Source organism: Suncus etruscus, chromosome X, assembly GCF_024139225.1.
Source record: "Suncus etruscus isolate mSunEtr1 chromosome X, mSunEtr1.pri.cur, whole genome shotgun sequence".
Taxonomy (NCBI): domain Eukaryota; kingdom Metazoa; phylum Chordata; class Mammalia; order Eulipotyphla; family Soricidae; genus Suncus; species Suncus etruscus.
Genome location: NC_064868.1, coordinates 90,230,733 through 90,245,808, shown reverse-complemented (window position 1 = coordinate 90,245,808; position 15,076 = coordinate 90,230,733). Strand labels below are relative to the sequence as shown.

The following is a 15,076-nucleotide window of genomic DNA, read 5'->3' as shown; positions in this document are numbered from 1 at the left end:
AATATGGATCCCTGAAGGTATTGGGACATGACAACATTCAAGACAATAACAAAATCACATTATAAATTTTTGGTTGTGGTCTAGGTACAAAATTGCCCAACTCTGTTATCATTCCTTGGAAATCATCTTAAATCAAATCTCCCCCTTCACTGAGCGACATATACTACAAGCATGTCAGACAGAGGCAGGGCTCTAACCACAAGTCAAACTAGATCCTGTTATCACTGATGCATTCGGTCCCTAAGATAGAATATATCATTAATAATTTGTTCTTCTACTTCCTACTCTAGAGAAGTTCTAAGAATATCAAGGGAATTGTTACCTTAGACCCAACATCTTGAGTTAGACACCACCATGGATGACACTATGTGAAACGTTCTCCAAGAATGACCTGAAGCTCATTTCCAGTTATAGCTCTAAGGAATGCTTGCTGTCAAAAACCACATCAGACTCCATAATCTATATTTCTTGGGATTCCCCAAACAAAGCACATCTTTTCATGTTCTCAATCCCTATTCATGACAATGTCCTTAGGCAAAGTTTTCTATTAATCACTTATGATTATTTGTTGTCGTGCCTTTCAAATGTGCATTCCTAGCATCAAACACTGTCCCTGGTCCATAACAGATACCAAAAATATGCTAAGTAAATATTATACCAGAGGGCAAGGGATATGGCACAAGTGGTAGAGCACATGCCCAGCAGGTAGAGATCCTGGGTTACTCACTATATGGCCTTTCTCAGCTCTGTCTGGGACTCCCTGAGCAGACTGGAGATAGACAGCACCTATATGAAAAAAGAAAATTTACTAACTGTTGTAATGTAATAATATTGGTTATGGGTCTTGAGAACTGCATGGGGATAAGGTAACTTTGTACACCAAATGATAATCAATTTTAAATAAGTCTTGGCTAAGACAGTAGGGTAGGTGAATGGGAGGGGAACCTCGATACATTGGTAAATGGGCATTGATACTGATGGAGGCTCTGGAGTTTGAACATGTTGTGCCTCAAACACTACTATCAATCAATACTATTCTATGCCATAGAGCCTAAACAAAATTAGAAAGAATAAAACATCATAGATAGATAAAAAGGATACCAGAAACCATTTGTTAATTTCTTAGAGCAACAAGGATACTGACTGAAGGGGGATAATCCACATTGGCATATCAATGGCCAATGCCAAGCCATAATCCTTTAACTATCCCATAAGTTAAAGAATATACATTAAACAATAAATCATTTAACTGAGGTGACCTCAAACCCCATGTTTGAACTAAACCAGGAAACCATGTTCCTCAAAATCCAACTTTGGGGCAGTATCTACAGTCCTCTGGGACAATTGACCCAAGGTCCTTCTGGAAGCCATTGAATGCCAAACAATGTAGGTACAATGTAGGTTTCAGTGCACTCCTTGGGTTATGACCTTGTAGAAATGAGTCTTTTCTAGATCAAATCCTGTTTGTCATCTGAGTGATAGAAATTTAGAGATGTGGCAGGGGAATATAACTGACTATACTTAACTAATGGATCTCTTCCAGGAGTCTAGATGGGTCATAACAATTAACAAACACCAAATTTACTGCACCCACACAGGAAGAAATGCTGCAATAACTTCCATTTATTTGAACACTTAAGTATACTAGATGACACTAACACTTTTTAAATCAATCTGGGGCTGAATAGAGTTAGGATTAAGGCATATACCTTATATGCAGTTGATCCAACTTTGGTCCTCCCCCTACACCATCACATGATTCCCTGTGGTGTAACCTTTACACCACAGGGAATTTGGAGATTACAAACAGCCCCTGGCAGAGCTGGTTAGCCAAGAACTACCAGTAGGTGTTCCCAAGTCTCTAAAGAACCCTTTGGAGTCCCCTCAAGTGACTATTCTATATAGAATCTATTGATGATGAAGGGCTGGTTACTATGTAAATGCCACTCTAGTTTTGCTTTGAAACATCATCTTTACCCCAAAGCCAGGTTTTCTAGAAGAAAAATAATACATCAACCCTTTATGGAGAGCAATGGGTGTGAGGTGGGATAGGGAAAGAAATGTTGAAGGGACAGTGAATTGACAGCATAAAAATGATTTGTATAATCTGGTTTTCTCCATGACTCTGAAGTGAGCTCAGCTGAACTCAAATCCAAGTTAACTTGCAAAAGGGCAAGGACAAATTCAGTTGATAAAGAATCATTACTTTAGGGTTCAAAAAAGGGAACTTTGGCAAAGTAACTCTTAGAAACAAATTAGGGGCTGGAGTGTTAGTACAAGCAGATAAGGCATTTATGTTGCATGCATCCTACTTGGGTTCAATCCCAGGCATCTCATATGGTTCCCAAAACCCCACCAGGAGCACTTCCTGAGTGCAGAGCCACGAGTATTGGACCACTGGGTGTGGCCCAAAAATTTTTTAAAAAGTGGCCCAAATAAAAAATTTGTAAGGGCCAGAGTGATAGTACAGTGGATACGGTGTCTGCTTTGCACATAGTCAATCCTGGTTTGATCTCCAGCATCCCAGATGGTCACCCGAGTACTGCCAGGAGCAATTCCTGAATTCAGAATTCCTGAATTATCCTGGGATAATTCCTGATCATTGCTGGGTGTAACCCCAGACAAAATAAAACCCCTATTTTAAAAGATAGTTTTGAAAACAATATTTCAGAAATACATAGTTTTAGTGTCTCTTTCATAAGATTATAAGACCCTTTTAAAGGTAAAGGCTATCTGAAAAGTCCAAAAGTACATTCACTAACAACTTACAAGGAAAATGGCAACAATCCTTTTTATGGTCCTACCTCATCCATGAAAATTCACTCTGGAGAATCTATTTGACCCTGGACTACAAAGGAAAGAAAAAATTGTCAAAACAAAAAAAAATGGAGCCACCAGATTTGACTAATAAATCTGGACAATTAGCTATTGGGGACTGTATAGCGTTTTATTTCACAGAAAGCTGGCTCATTTTCTGTAGCCTCTTTGTTTAATACTTCCTGGAGAAAAAGAGCACTGTAAATGGCTCCAGTTCCCCAGTGAACTGTGAGATATCCCCTCTCCCCCCATGGACTCTAGGACAAGGGAGATGGCTTCCCACAGTGCTCCATGAAACTTTTCTAGTAATGGAAACTCAAAGAATTCAATGCCTGGATAGCAGGGAAAACGGAAGGAGTGCGATCCAGTGGCAGCTGAACTTGGGAGGACCATAGAGTTGTCCCCTGAGGGGGGCAACTGATCATCCATCTTCCAAAGATCCAAAACCTGCTGCAGCAAACTCAAGCTGTTGGGGTAGTAATCTGGATTGGAAAGACCTGAGAATTTGGGCACTACTATCAATCAAGCAGGGGCAGCAGGTGTTAACACAAGGTTTGGGCGGTACCCTAGAGGGGAGCCAGAGCCCAGCACCCCAGGAAAAGAGAAAGCAATGGCTGAGCTGTGTATTAAATTCCCAAACAAACAGGAAAGTCTTCAGGGGGTCCCAGAGCACATCTGAGACCTTCATGTTCCTGTTACTTGAAGCTATCCCCAACGCAGTGGGGCAGCAGTTCCCAGGGGCACTCAAACTTGCGCTATCAATCAGACTATTTCCCGCTGCTGCCACCTACTGGTGAGGGTCTATTAGATGTTTGCTCCTTTCTCCAGGCCCCAGACATTAGGAATGGTGGAGGCTTCAGACTGCTGACCTATCTACTGAGCGGCACTGGGGAGAGCACAGTCTAACAATCAGGTGGCAGGACTGGAATTTGAGGTCGAGCTTACCATCGTGCTCTGCCAAGAAGACCATCAATCCGCAGGGCAGGGAATCTAGTGCCATGTAAGGAAATGGAATGCAGCCTTTGATTCAGCGACCTAGAGCATGATCTCACATTATATCAATATCTCTGCGATACCAGTAGATAAAAATCTAGCACGGACATTTCAATGCCAGTGGCCTCTGAGTACTTCACAGGCACCAGATGGATCCACTCTGTTCAACTGAGTTCCCTTCTCGCGGCAAACCCCAGCAACACCAAAGGAATAATTACTGCTCTGTGGAAGATTGTGGAGCCCCAGCCAAAAATTAAAGTCACATCAATTTTAAGCAGCAAATATGAATTTTTGGAAAGGAAAATAATTCTCTTTCCAGAGGCAATTATTTGTCTCTTCAAAAATGTTTGCCAATATAAAAATCACTCTCCCCACCACCCCACTCCACCCCCACCTGTGGAATTCAGAAAAATGAGAAACACAACAAAGTGTCTACATGAGGGGGCTAGAAATCATTGGGGGAGAGGGGCAGAAAGATTCTGCGGAGAACTCAGTGCATGGCAAAGGGGTAGGATGCCCAGCATGGAAGACTCACAGACAGCTGAAGGCACACTCATAGGAGAAAGCAGCAAATGGTAGGGGAAAACTGCTTCTTGCTGAGCATCCCAGTTTACAGACCACACAGTGCTTGAACACTGCTTCAGTACAGGATAGGCAGGGATACGGATGTTGGAGCCTTTGGACAGATGAAGAAGATATGATAGTACTGCTGAAATCATACTTGAGGATTTCATTGCAGACCCACTTCTGCCCACATCCATGGCATCATCCAAGTAGCAATGGGCACCAAATGCAGCACTTCACCCCTCCACTGGCCACACCAGTAACTGCTCTGAATTCATTGAGGAAATCTGCATGGACCTTAGGTTTTGGATAACGCTGCAAAACCCTTCATACCCACATCTAATTGTTTTCTGCAGGAAGCTGACAGATGGTCTAGTGGAATTGTCCTTAGTCACCCAAGGGGCCACCTTTATTGCTCATCTTCCAATGTGTCTCTCTGGCTGTTGAAATTTGCTGAGAAAGGTTCATATTGATTCCTTCTGAAAGTACCAATGCTCCAACCCCCACTGCTTTCCTATACTCTAAAGAGCCACCAAGTTACTGATAACCATCCAGGAACATAAGGAGCCATGACCCACCCCAAGGAGCTTCCCCACCCCCAGTTACATGACCATTTAGAACACTTATAGTCTTACTCTTAGACATAGGCATCCAGGACTATGCTTTACACCTCACACTATCTCAGGCCCTCCTCGGACCCTGTGACAGCGAACTGCCTCTTTTAGATTAAGGAATCTAGGAGGCCACTGGAATTTCCCACCTATGTTTCATGCTTCTTTGCTACTCTCATAATGCCCAAGACCTTGAAGTTTGCTTTTCAAGTAACTCATCTATATTTCAGGCCTGTGAACTTCTCTTTCCTTATTATGCGACCTTGAAGGTAGATCCAACCATAAGAGCATCAAATTCTAGGTCTGAGGAGCAAATGAATGACTACAACTGAGAAAGGTTCATATTGATTCCCTCTGAAAGTATTAATGTCCCACCCCACCCCCCACTGCTTTCCTACACTCTAAAGAGTGTAGGAGAATTGTAGGTCTTCCAGCCATAGAGGATGGAGCTCAGGCATGTGAACTACAATAGTACTTTTCAAATTTTAATGTGCTGATTAATCACCTGGTACCTTATTCAAATCGAGACTCTGTTTAAGTAGGTCAGTAATTGACTCTGAGAGTTTATCAGTTCTAACACACTTTCGGATTATGCTGATGGACTAAATAGGGGCCACAATTTGAAAACCAAAGGCAGTATCTACAAGGTATGTGTCAAAGGTCTAACAGGGTGAAAGGCAGAGTTAAAAGATTTGGAAGAGCTGAAGTGATAGTACATTGAGTCAGGTGTTTGGCTTGCATATGTCCACCCTAAGTCCTATCCGTAGTACATATGGTCAACTGAGTGCTGCCAGAAGAAATTCTTGAGTACAGAGCTAGGAGTGAACCTGAGCATTACTAGGTGTGACTCAAACATTTAAAAAAATTGAAAAAACTGGGTCTGGAGTGATAGCACAGCAGTAAGGCATTTGCTTTCCACATGGACGATCCACGACGAACCTTGTTCAATCCCCAGCATCCCATATGGTCCCCCAAGCCAGGAGCGATTTCTGAGTGCATAGCCAGGAATAACCCCTGAATGTGTGTCCCCCCGCAAAAAAAAAACAAAAATGAGAAAAGTGTGATTTGGCATTGAACCCACATTTTGTTCCCAGATCTACTGAAGCCAAGGGTGGCAAAACCATTCACCATGTTAAGAATTATCAAGAGTATGTCCACCATGTCTGGGTCTCAAATGAAAAGTCAAGTGGGCATTTCATTGTCTGTCAAAGACCCTATATTCATGGGGCCTGGTATTTGGCAAGTGAAAGCTTTGCATGCATGATACTGTAGGTTCAATAACCTGTATCAGAAAATATAGTCATACAAAGCTACAAAAAGCTTCCTACCATTCACCTCCCATGCCAGAAAGTGGGGGTTACTCCCAGGTGCACACCACAGAGAGGTATGTCATCACTTTTCAACTTCCATTCCCTCTAGTAATGGACACTCATTCTGTACTTTTCTACCCTAATACTATGTCTTCTCTCAGAAACCACACATTTTACTTAGCTTACAACCTGGTCAGCATTTTTATGTCCTGGAGGTACATAATTAAAATTAAAATTGAAGAAAAGACACTAGATTTGTGTGACATAACCCTTATACTAAACAAACCCATTCACCCTTGACTCAGAGAAATAACCAATCCATACCAGCACATGGTCAAGAATCTGCAGACATTGGTTTACTAATGAGCTGCACATGGTCTACAATGGAAATCAACACACTCAATAGAGCAAGTGTAGAGTTTCATCTGTATTTATCATTGTAAATAGAAAACTATAAATTAAAATTAAAAACTCACAAAACCCACTGGTATATTGTGGGATTAATTGGATGAGGATTAATTTTATACAGTGTATTCTTTAACTGGAAGGGTGAACAAGAAAAACTAATCAGCAAATGCATGTGTTTTCAAAAAGATCTTCAAGACTCAAAATGAAGTCACTTAAATCCAATGGCAGCATAATTCCATATATAACAGATGAAAGTAAACATTCAAATGGTATATAAAATGGGAATAAAAGTACTGAGTATGACACAACCATAAGGAAAACAAAATTATCAAATTTGCTTATACATGGATGGACACAGAGTATCAAGCTTAGTTAAATGAGTCAGAAGGAGGACAGACATAGAATGATTATACTCATCTGTAGGAAATAAAAATAATATGAGAATAATATCCAAAGTCAATAGAAACCAGGAGGACTGGTCCATGATAGGAAGCTTGTCACAAAGTGGTAGAGCATGGGGAGTGCAGTTAGGATAGAGATAGGGCTACTCTGACAATGATAGTTAGAAATTATCACTCTAGATAAAAATTGGATGATAGAAGGCAAAGTGATGTGCATTATATCTTTAAGTTTCAGTATTGCAAACCATAGTTTCTAAAAGAAAATAAAGAGGGGAGAGAAGAAAAGTATCTTCCATAAAGGCAGGCTGGAGGGAGAAGAAAAACGAGGTGTACAAGAAAAACATTGGTGTACACTGGTGAAGGTAACAGGTGCTGGAACATTGTATGTATGACTGAGAGTCAGCCACGAACAACTTTTTATTTTTTTTTTTTTTTTGGGTTTTTGGGCCACACCCAGTAATGCTCAGGGGTTACTCCTGGCTATGTGCTCAGAAGTTGCTCCTGGCTTGGGGGACCATATGGGACACCGGGGGATCGAACCGCGGTCCGTCCAAGGCTAGCGCAGGCAAGGCAGGCACCTTACCTTCAGCGCCACCGCCCGGCCCAAACAACTTTTTATTTGTGAATCTCATGGTGGTTCAATAAAAAAGTGCCTTCTTCTGCGTTTCAGACATAGGATTCAGGTAGTCTTCACCCAGCTTCTGCTTTGGGATTTTGTGATATTTTAGGATTCCATATTTAAGTAAAGCTTCATGGTATATTATTCATCACAGATACATGCAAGAGGAAAATATGCAAGGAAACCTTCATGTTCTTCTTCTGGCACAGTTCTATGCTTTCATTCAGAAGCCCAAAACATTTTTAATAGTTTCTTCCATTGGCTCCATAGCAGAAACACAAAAAAAAAATCATCTTGAAGAAATCATAGGCCTGCAATCTTTGAATGTCTTTTCCTCAGTAAGGTTCCAACTACTTCTTGCACATTGGCAGTCTTTATAGACTTCTGGAGAGAGAAGAAAATAATGTTTGGCTTTTCAGCAGGAGGCAGGTAGACTTTAGAGACCAAGACAGAGCCAGAGGCACCCGCAGGACTCACTTGCAACAGTCTACAGAAGAGATGATAAACTCGAATAAGTGGTAGTTGGAAGCACAGATCTGAGTCATAGTGTTGGAAGCGCACACTGAGGGGACTAAGCAGAGTTTAGGAGGTGGGAACCCTGAAAGCCAAGTGATGCCATGACCTAAATGAATCCCATCTCTTAATGGTAATATTTAGATTATGACATTAAAGAGCAAATATCAATTTTGGGAGCAAGATGATAAAGTAAAGGTGGGAAAGTTGAATAAAAAGATGACTGCATCATCAAGTGGAAATGCCCAGAAAGAATGTGGTTATACCAGCATAAAGTCTCACTGGGTAAGGTAACACCAAGTATAACCGTGAGATTACTTTAGAAGTCCACAGAAAATAGCAGTCCTGACTTCTTATGATTCTTGCCAAATGACTACTTTATCCTTTAAAATATTTACAGCCCCCAAATGTTTAGAGTCCCCATTCACTTTATTATGCAAGAGGTACATGGTGATATGTACAAATGTCCTTTTATCACTTTTAATCTAGTAGGGAGAAAGTATTTTATTTTATTTTTTGGTTTTTGGATCACACCCAGCAGTGCTCAGGGGTTACTCCTGGCTCTATGCTCAGAAATTGCTCCTGGCAAGCTCAGGGAGCCATATGGGATGCCGGGATTTGAACCACCGTCCATCTGCATGTAAGGTAAATGCTCTACCTCCATGCTATCTCTCCAGCCCCAAGAAACTATTTTAAATAATTTTTCAAATGCAAGTATCATTTTGAAATGTGATAAATAGTATCTAAGAAACTAATAAATGTAGTTACCAAGAATACCAGATGGAGGATAGGGGCCCTCTTGAAAATAACTTGAAACCAAGAATTTAAGGGCACTTAAGTCTTGTATGGCCACTGTTACAAAATATGTGACAATCTAATAACAGTGGTAATATAGCCACTGAGTTGAAATACCCACTCCTGTTGGTTCTGCAGAATGCCTAGGATATTTGCTGCTGCTGTGACTGAATTTAAATGAAAGTAATAAAGCAGTACAATAATGCATGATCATACAATTATACTAAAGCCAAAGCACTTGATGCCTATGAAATGGTGTTTAACAATTTTATGTTGTCACTGATGGGGCCAGATACAGATGGTTACATTAGTCAGATGTAATATTAACTTGAACAAAACTTTAAATAAGATTGCTACCAAGCTCTGTCTTCCATTACTAATAGCTCTGATTGCTTCCAATCAAGCCAACATATTGAAGTCTCACTCTGGGCAATGTCACCATTTTGTAAGGTTTCAGAAAAATGCTGTTTATTGAGTAGGCAATATTTAAAATAACATTTTTAACGATTAAATAGAGGGTTGGTACACAATAGAGAACAGGGAAAAAGTTATTTGTAGCCATTGGGGAAAGGGTAAGAAGGCTGTGTTTTGCAATTCCTTCCTGGTGGGTTTTACAATTATTCCATTTAGCATGACAGCTAAAATGCTCAAGAAATCAGTTACCTGAGTCTCAGTAATAATTAGTTCCCTAGCCTTCTTACAACACCATGCACACCATTGACCTCGCCATATGACAAATCTGGGTTTACCGACTTTCAGCTCTAGGGTATAGTCCTTATAGGCAAACCAAAGTACTGGTATACTGGGAGTTGACCAATTCTAGGGTAGCCATATATATTTCAACTAGAATATTTAAAATAAATTTCTTGAACAATTAATAAATACATCAGAGCTATTTGGGGGAAAGAAATGAAAACAAGCTTTATATTTTTATCAATATAGGTATAGATATATTAAGTTGTTCTGCTTTTAAGTTGAGGCTACATGCCCAGAAAGGCAGAAGGCAGAAATATTCCTCTTTGTATTGCAATTAACAAGGTAATTAACAAATCAGGTTACTTTGTATTGCATGTAATTTGGCTGAAAATTGCAATGTTGCAGTACCACAATTTGGACAGCATGTGAAGAAACAACTCAGTAACTCTGCAGAAGTCACCATCCTTGTGGAATAATTCTGAAAGGTCTGGCCTGCATGTAGTGAGCTTCTTTCTGTCATTAAGAGCTCCCTCTTTTTTTAAATTACTATCTTAAGGCTCAATAGCAAACATTATGCTCTTGCTCTCCAACTAGCAGGGATATCAAAGTGGCCCCTTTAGCAGAAGTACTTCATCTTAACACAACCCTTAGCAATGAGCCATGTGTAATTTTGGCAAAGAGGGCAAAGTCTCTGGCTGGCTCGTGTGCGTATGGTATCTGGCTGGCTTGTGTGTTTATGTGTAGGAGAATTCATGCCCAGCATATGCAAGGCCCTGAACATAATCCATGGCTCACGATGGTTCACTGAACACCACGTCAAAGGACTGTTGGGCCCAAATATTCAACCATCAAACCCACAGAACTGAACTTAGCATCATTAGGAGGGTCCAATGCTCCACTCCACACTGTAGCACCATTGCATGTAGCTCCTATTAAAAATAGAGACTTGAGGGGCACAAAGGAGATGATATACAGCATTTAACTCTCTTGTGCTTAGACTATGTCTGTTATGCCTCATATTTGTACCCTTACTTGGACCTGTCTTTCTCTGACTTGGCTCATCTGTTAACACTTTTTGACGCTCCTCTTTGGCTTATTCATAGATTTTTGCTCCTACTCACTCCATCCCAATTCCACTCCATAAGACTCCCTTGACTTCATCCAGTTAGTCCTACCTCAACTTGTCATTTCAGGACTTGAAGTCAAGGCTGTACAGGTAGAGAAAACCCTCACTCTTCACCCACAGTTCCTATGTATGAGGACAAAGAGCAAAGCAGAGAGAGGGGAGGCAAAACTATTTAAATATTTTCTATTTCTATTTCTCAAAATATCAACTAGATTTTCTCAAATTACCCCCTTGGCATAGCACCAGTACAATAAACAAATGTCATTGAAAGTAGACCCAAGGATTTGCAGCAATTGTGTATTAAATTAAAAGGGAAAATTCGAACTACAATGTACATCTAGCAGTTCCATTCCTTGGCATATAATCCACAGCAAACAAACACTGCAAGTTGAAAAGATGACTGTAATCCCATGTTCATTGAAGCATTATGGAAACAACACAAATGCCAATTGATGGACAAAGATGTAAAGTATATGTGCAGACATGTATATTTGTGTATATATACATGTATATAGATATATACAGAGATAGTATATTAGTCACTCTTAGCACTAGGCTAAGTAAAATAGCTCATAAAAATAAATACTACAAGACTGCAGTTATGTGTGGATTTGTTAAAGAATAAAATGTATAGAAAATCAGACTTGTGGTTACCAGAGAAGTAGAAAGGAGAGAAGGATATTGAAAGAAGGTGTTGAAGGGTACAGACACCCAATTATAAGACAGATAAGCCCTATGGAATATTGCTATGTAATATATAGCAAAATTGCTTTAAAAGGGATGAATTCTATGGGAGGGTGCACAGGAGTTGGGGGCTGCACTACAGAACTCAACCAGCTTTGTATCCTTTGGCCCTAGTACCAAACTGTCCAGTCTATTGAATCAAGTATATCAGGGAGTGAGGCACATGCCCTCTGGGCACTGCTTAAGAGCCCTCCCCCAAATACTAATTCCTAAGAGCTCTTATCACGAGGAGAATAATTGTTTCCTCTTTTAATTTTTCCTGTTTTATTGAATCACTGTGAATTACAATGTTTCAAGAGTAATCACGATTTAGTTTCAGGCATACAATGTTCCAATGACTTCACCTGTGTCATTTCCCTTCAACAATGTCCCCAGTTTCCCTCTAGGTGCCCAACCTGCCTCTACGGCAGGCACTTTATCCCTCCACAATTGCCCTAATGTTCCCTTCCCTAACCTATCCCCCAACCACATACCCATAAACTTCCTACTGAAGATCAGTTCTCCAGCTCTTCATTTATATTGTCATTGGGTTTTAAAATGCCCTTTTAAGAAATATTTGCATATATCTGTGCACAGATGAAAGTTAGCTGAATCTATTGTGGCAATCATCAAACCATACACCTGAAATGTATACATTTATTTATCAGCTATTTTATTTCTTAATGCAATTTCAAAATACATGAACATATAATTTGATTCAGGCTATTGCTAAAATCATGATAATTTGATCATTGGAATATTTTACCTTTTCCTACCTCTTAAAAACTAACAACAGGCATCTGAGTAAATTAAGTGTATAAATATGAGCTCTTAGGGGATATGTTTAACCCAGTTCAGAGAGCAACCTGTTTGCTTAGCTCTCTGACAACATTCATTTGCATATAAACATAATTAGTGTGCTGATTTCAAATGATCTTTACTGACTCATTGGCATGGACTTCAATAGTAGCATACCTCTATTTGGTGATATTTTTGTTAGCTGTTGAGAGTATCTCTGCTTACCAATAATAAGTCAAGCATTTTAAAGTAACCCATACTTTGAAATCATCACACATCCAACTCCCTATCCCTTTTCCCCATGAGAGAGGCCTACTCCCAGGCACATTTTAATATCCACAATTTCCTAAATTCTATGTAGATTATGTCTAAAGGGGCAACAAGACCTGAAGCAATTGCCTGGTTATTAGTCCTACATTGGTTTCCCATACATACACAAACACACACATACACACATGCATATACTAGTAATGTAAAGAATTTCCAGGTAAGACATTTCCTAGTATCACAAATGCTGAGTCATGAAAGGGTGTTCTGATCATGCATAGAAACCCCATTACTGGCAACAAAACCCTCGACAGAAGCCCAGCAACTCAACTTATGCTGAAAGACCATCAGAACATCCACTCACTCAGAGCTCTTCCCATCATCCAAGCATTTGAAGCATTCACTTTTCTGAAACACCAGGCCCAAATCAGACTTGTTTAAATTCAGATCTACTGATCCAAGTTTCTAGGGATTAAGCTTTCTTTCTTTTTTCCTTCCTTCCTTCCTTCCTTCCTTCCTTCCTTCCTTCCTTCCTTCCTTCCTTCCTTCCTTCCTTCCCTTCCCTCCCCTCCCCTCCCTTCCTCTTCCCTTCCCCTTCCTTTCCCCTTTCCTTCCCCTTCCTCTTCCCTTCCCTTCCCCTTCCTTTCCCCATCCCTTCCCCTTCCTCTTTCCCCTTCCTTTCCCCTTCGCTTCCCCTTCCCTTCCCCTTCCTCTTCCCTTCCCTTCCCCTTCCTCTTCCCTTCCCTTCCCCTTCCTCTTCCCTTCCCTTCCCCTTCCTCTTCCTCTTCCCTTTCCTCTCCTTCCTTTCTTTGGTTTAGAGCCACAGCCAGCAGAGTTCAGGGGGTACTCCTGGCTCTGCACTCAGAAATCACTCCTGGCAGGCTCGGGGGACAATATAGGATGCTGGGAATCAAATCTGGGTCTATTCCAGGTCGGTTGCATGCAAGGCAAATCACCTGTTGTGCTATCACTCAGGCTGTGTTAAGCATTATTTTTCATGCTTTTTTGCAAGGCATTTTCACATATATCTTTTCTACTAACCTCGTGAGATAGATATTCATGATGTCCTTTTTGAACAGAGACCTGGTGCTGAAAGCCTCAAATATTGGTCAAGTTTGCAGAACAGTAAGGGGGCAGAGACAGGTTCTCAACCTGGGTTCCCTCACCCCACTTTCAATGCCATTTCAATATGCACCCTTACCCCTCTCCTTAGAGGAGGAGCCCAGGTTTGAATATCCAACCAAGTATATATCCTGAGTTAAAGAACATCTGGTTGACCTTCATAGTCTCAAACTCAGATTATTTCAAGCTGGATTAATTTGATTGTTTCCCATTGTTCTTCTACCTCCCTTTCAAGTCTTGTGAGAAATGCCATCCTATGCCTTAAATAGCCATTCTAGAAATATACAATGTCATCGTAGATACCCATCACCCAAATGTACAAAATTTCTCTACTGCATGTACCCACTCTAAACCATATATGTATTCCACTACTTGTTTTTTCTTTTGACAACTGTCTTTTCCCTTTATTTTTATCCTTTTTTAAAATTATTAGGTGTGCTAACTATACACAATAGTATACTATGAAGCTCTCAGAAAAAGAAAAATCAAGCTTTTTTATAGCAACATGGATGGAACTAGAGTATTCCACTACTTTGAGCTCTGATTTATTTGTTTATTTGTTTATCTTAAGTCTCTTTTCCTCTGCTTTGTATCTCTAGTCCCCACCATCTTGGCCTTATACCACTCTCCATGTACTATCGCTTAGAAAATGCAATAAATTCCTCATGATATCTGTGCCTCCAATAATTTACTTCTCAAATATATGTGTCTCCATGTTGAGCACTAATCAGAGGTCCCCAACTTAATCATCTCTCCTCTGCTACCGAGTTTTCAATGGCTTCCTGATGCTTCCGGAAATGATTGTCAAACCAAGTTAACCAAAAAAAATCAATGGGTCTTGGAGAAGGCTAGCTTTCTTACTTTAAAGTTTCCCAGATAATTTAAATAGTAAACAATGTTTGATAACTAATAGTACATAGTGCAAAATATTCACCTTCAATATCTAATTGATCCTGATGAGATGCCTACCTCTCCTTCCTGACATATTCCCCTTGTAATCAAACATAGCAACAAATTTAGGAATATCATGCCACTTACACCTTTGTGTCCCCACTGTTTAGATTGACCTCTCAATCTAAAAAGGCTTTTCTAAGCTTGGTTAGCAGAACCTTCAAAACTTAACAAGAGTCTTATGGACTGTGGTGGAGGGGTATTGGGCATTTTAGTGCTACACTATGCTAATAGTCTAATCCTAAAACACTTAAATATTTATGCTTTTGAAAACTCTTCTCCATCAATAATAAATAATATTATAATATTTATAATAATTTATAATAATAAATAAATACTTAACTAAGGTGACATTTCTTCAA

The 15,076-nt window shown here is 40.1% G+C and overlaps 1 long non-coding RNA gene across 1 annotated transcript in view; it reads right to left on the bottom strand.

The window, feature by feature from the left end:
• Nucleotides 1–4,467, bottom strand: part of LOC125999489 (uncharacterized) — a 28,748-nt gene extending 24,281 nt beyond the window's left edge. The window contains exons 1-4 of the long non-coding RNA XR_007492105.1: nt 4,346–4,467; nt 3,763–3,807; nt 2,770–2,843; nt 728–786 (exon numbers count right to left, since the gene is read on the bottom strand). This is a non-coding gene — a long non-coding RNA (uncharacterized LOC125999489). The remainder of the gene's footprint in view (nt 1–727; nt 787–2,769; nt 2,844–3,762; nt 3,808–4,345) is intronic.
• Nucleotides 4,468–15,076: the final 10,609 nt, after the last annotated feature.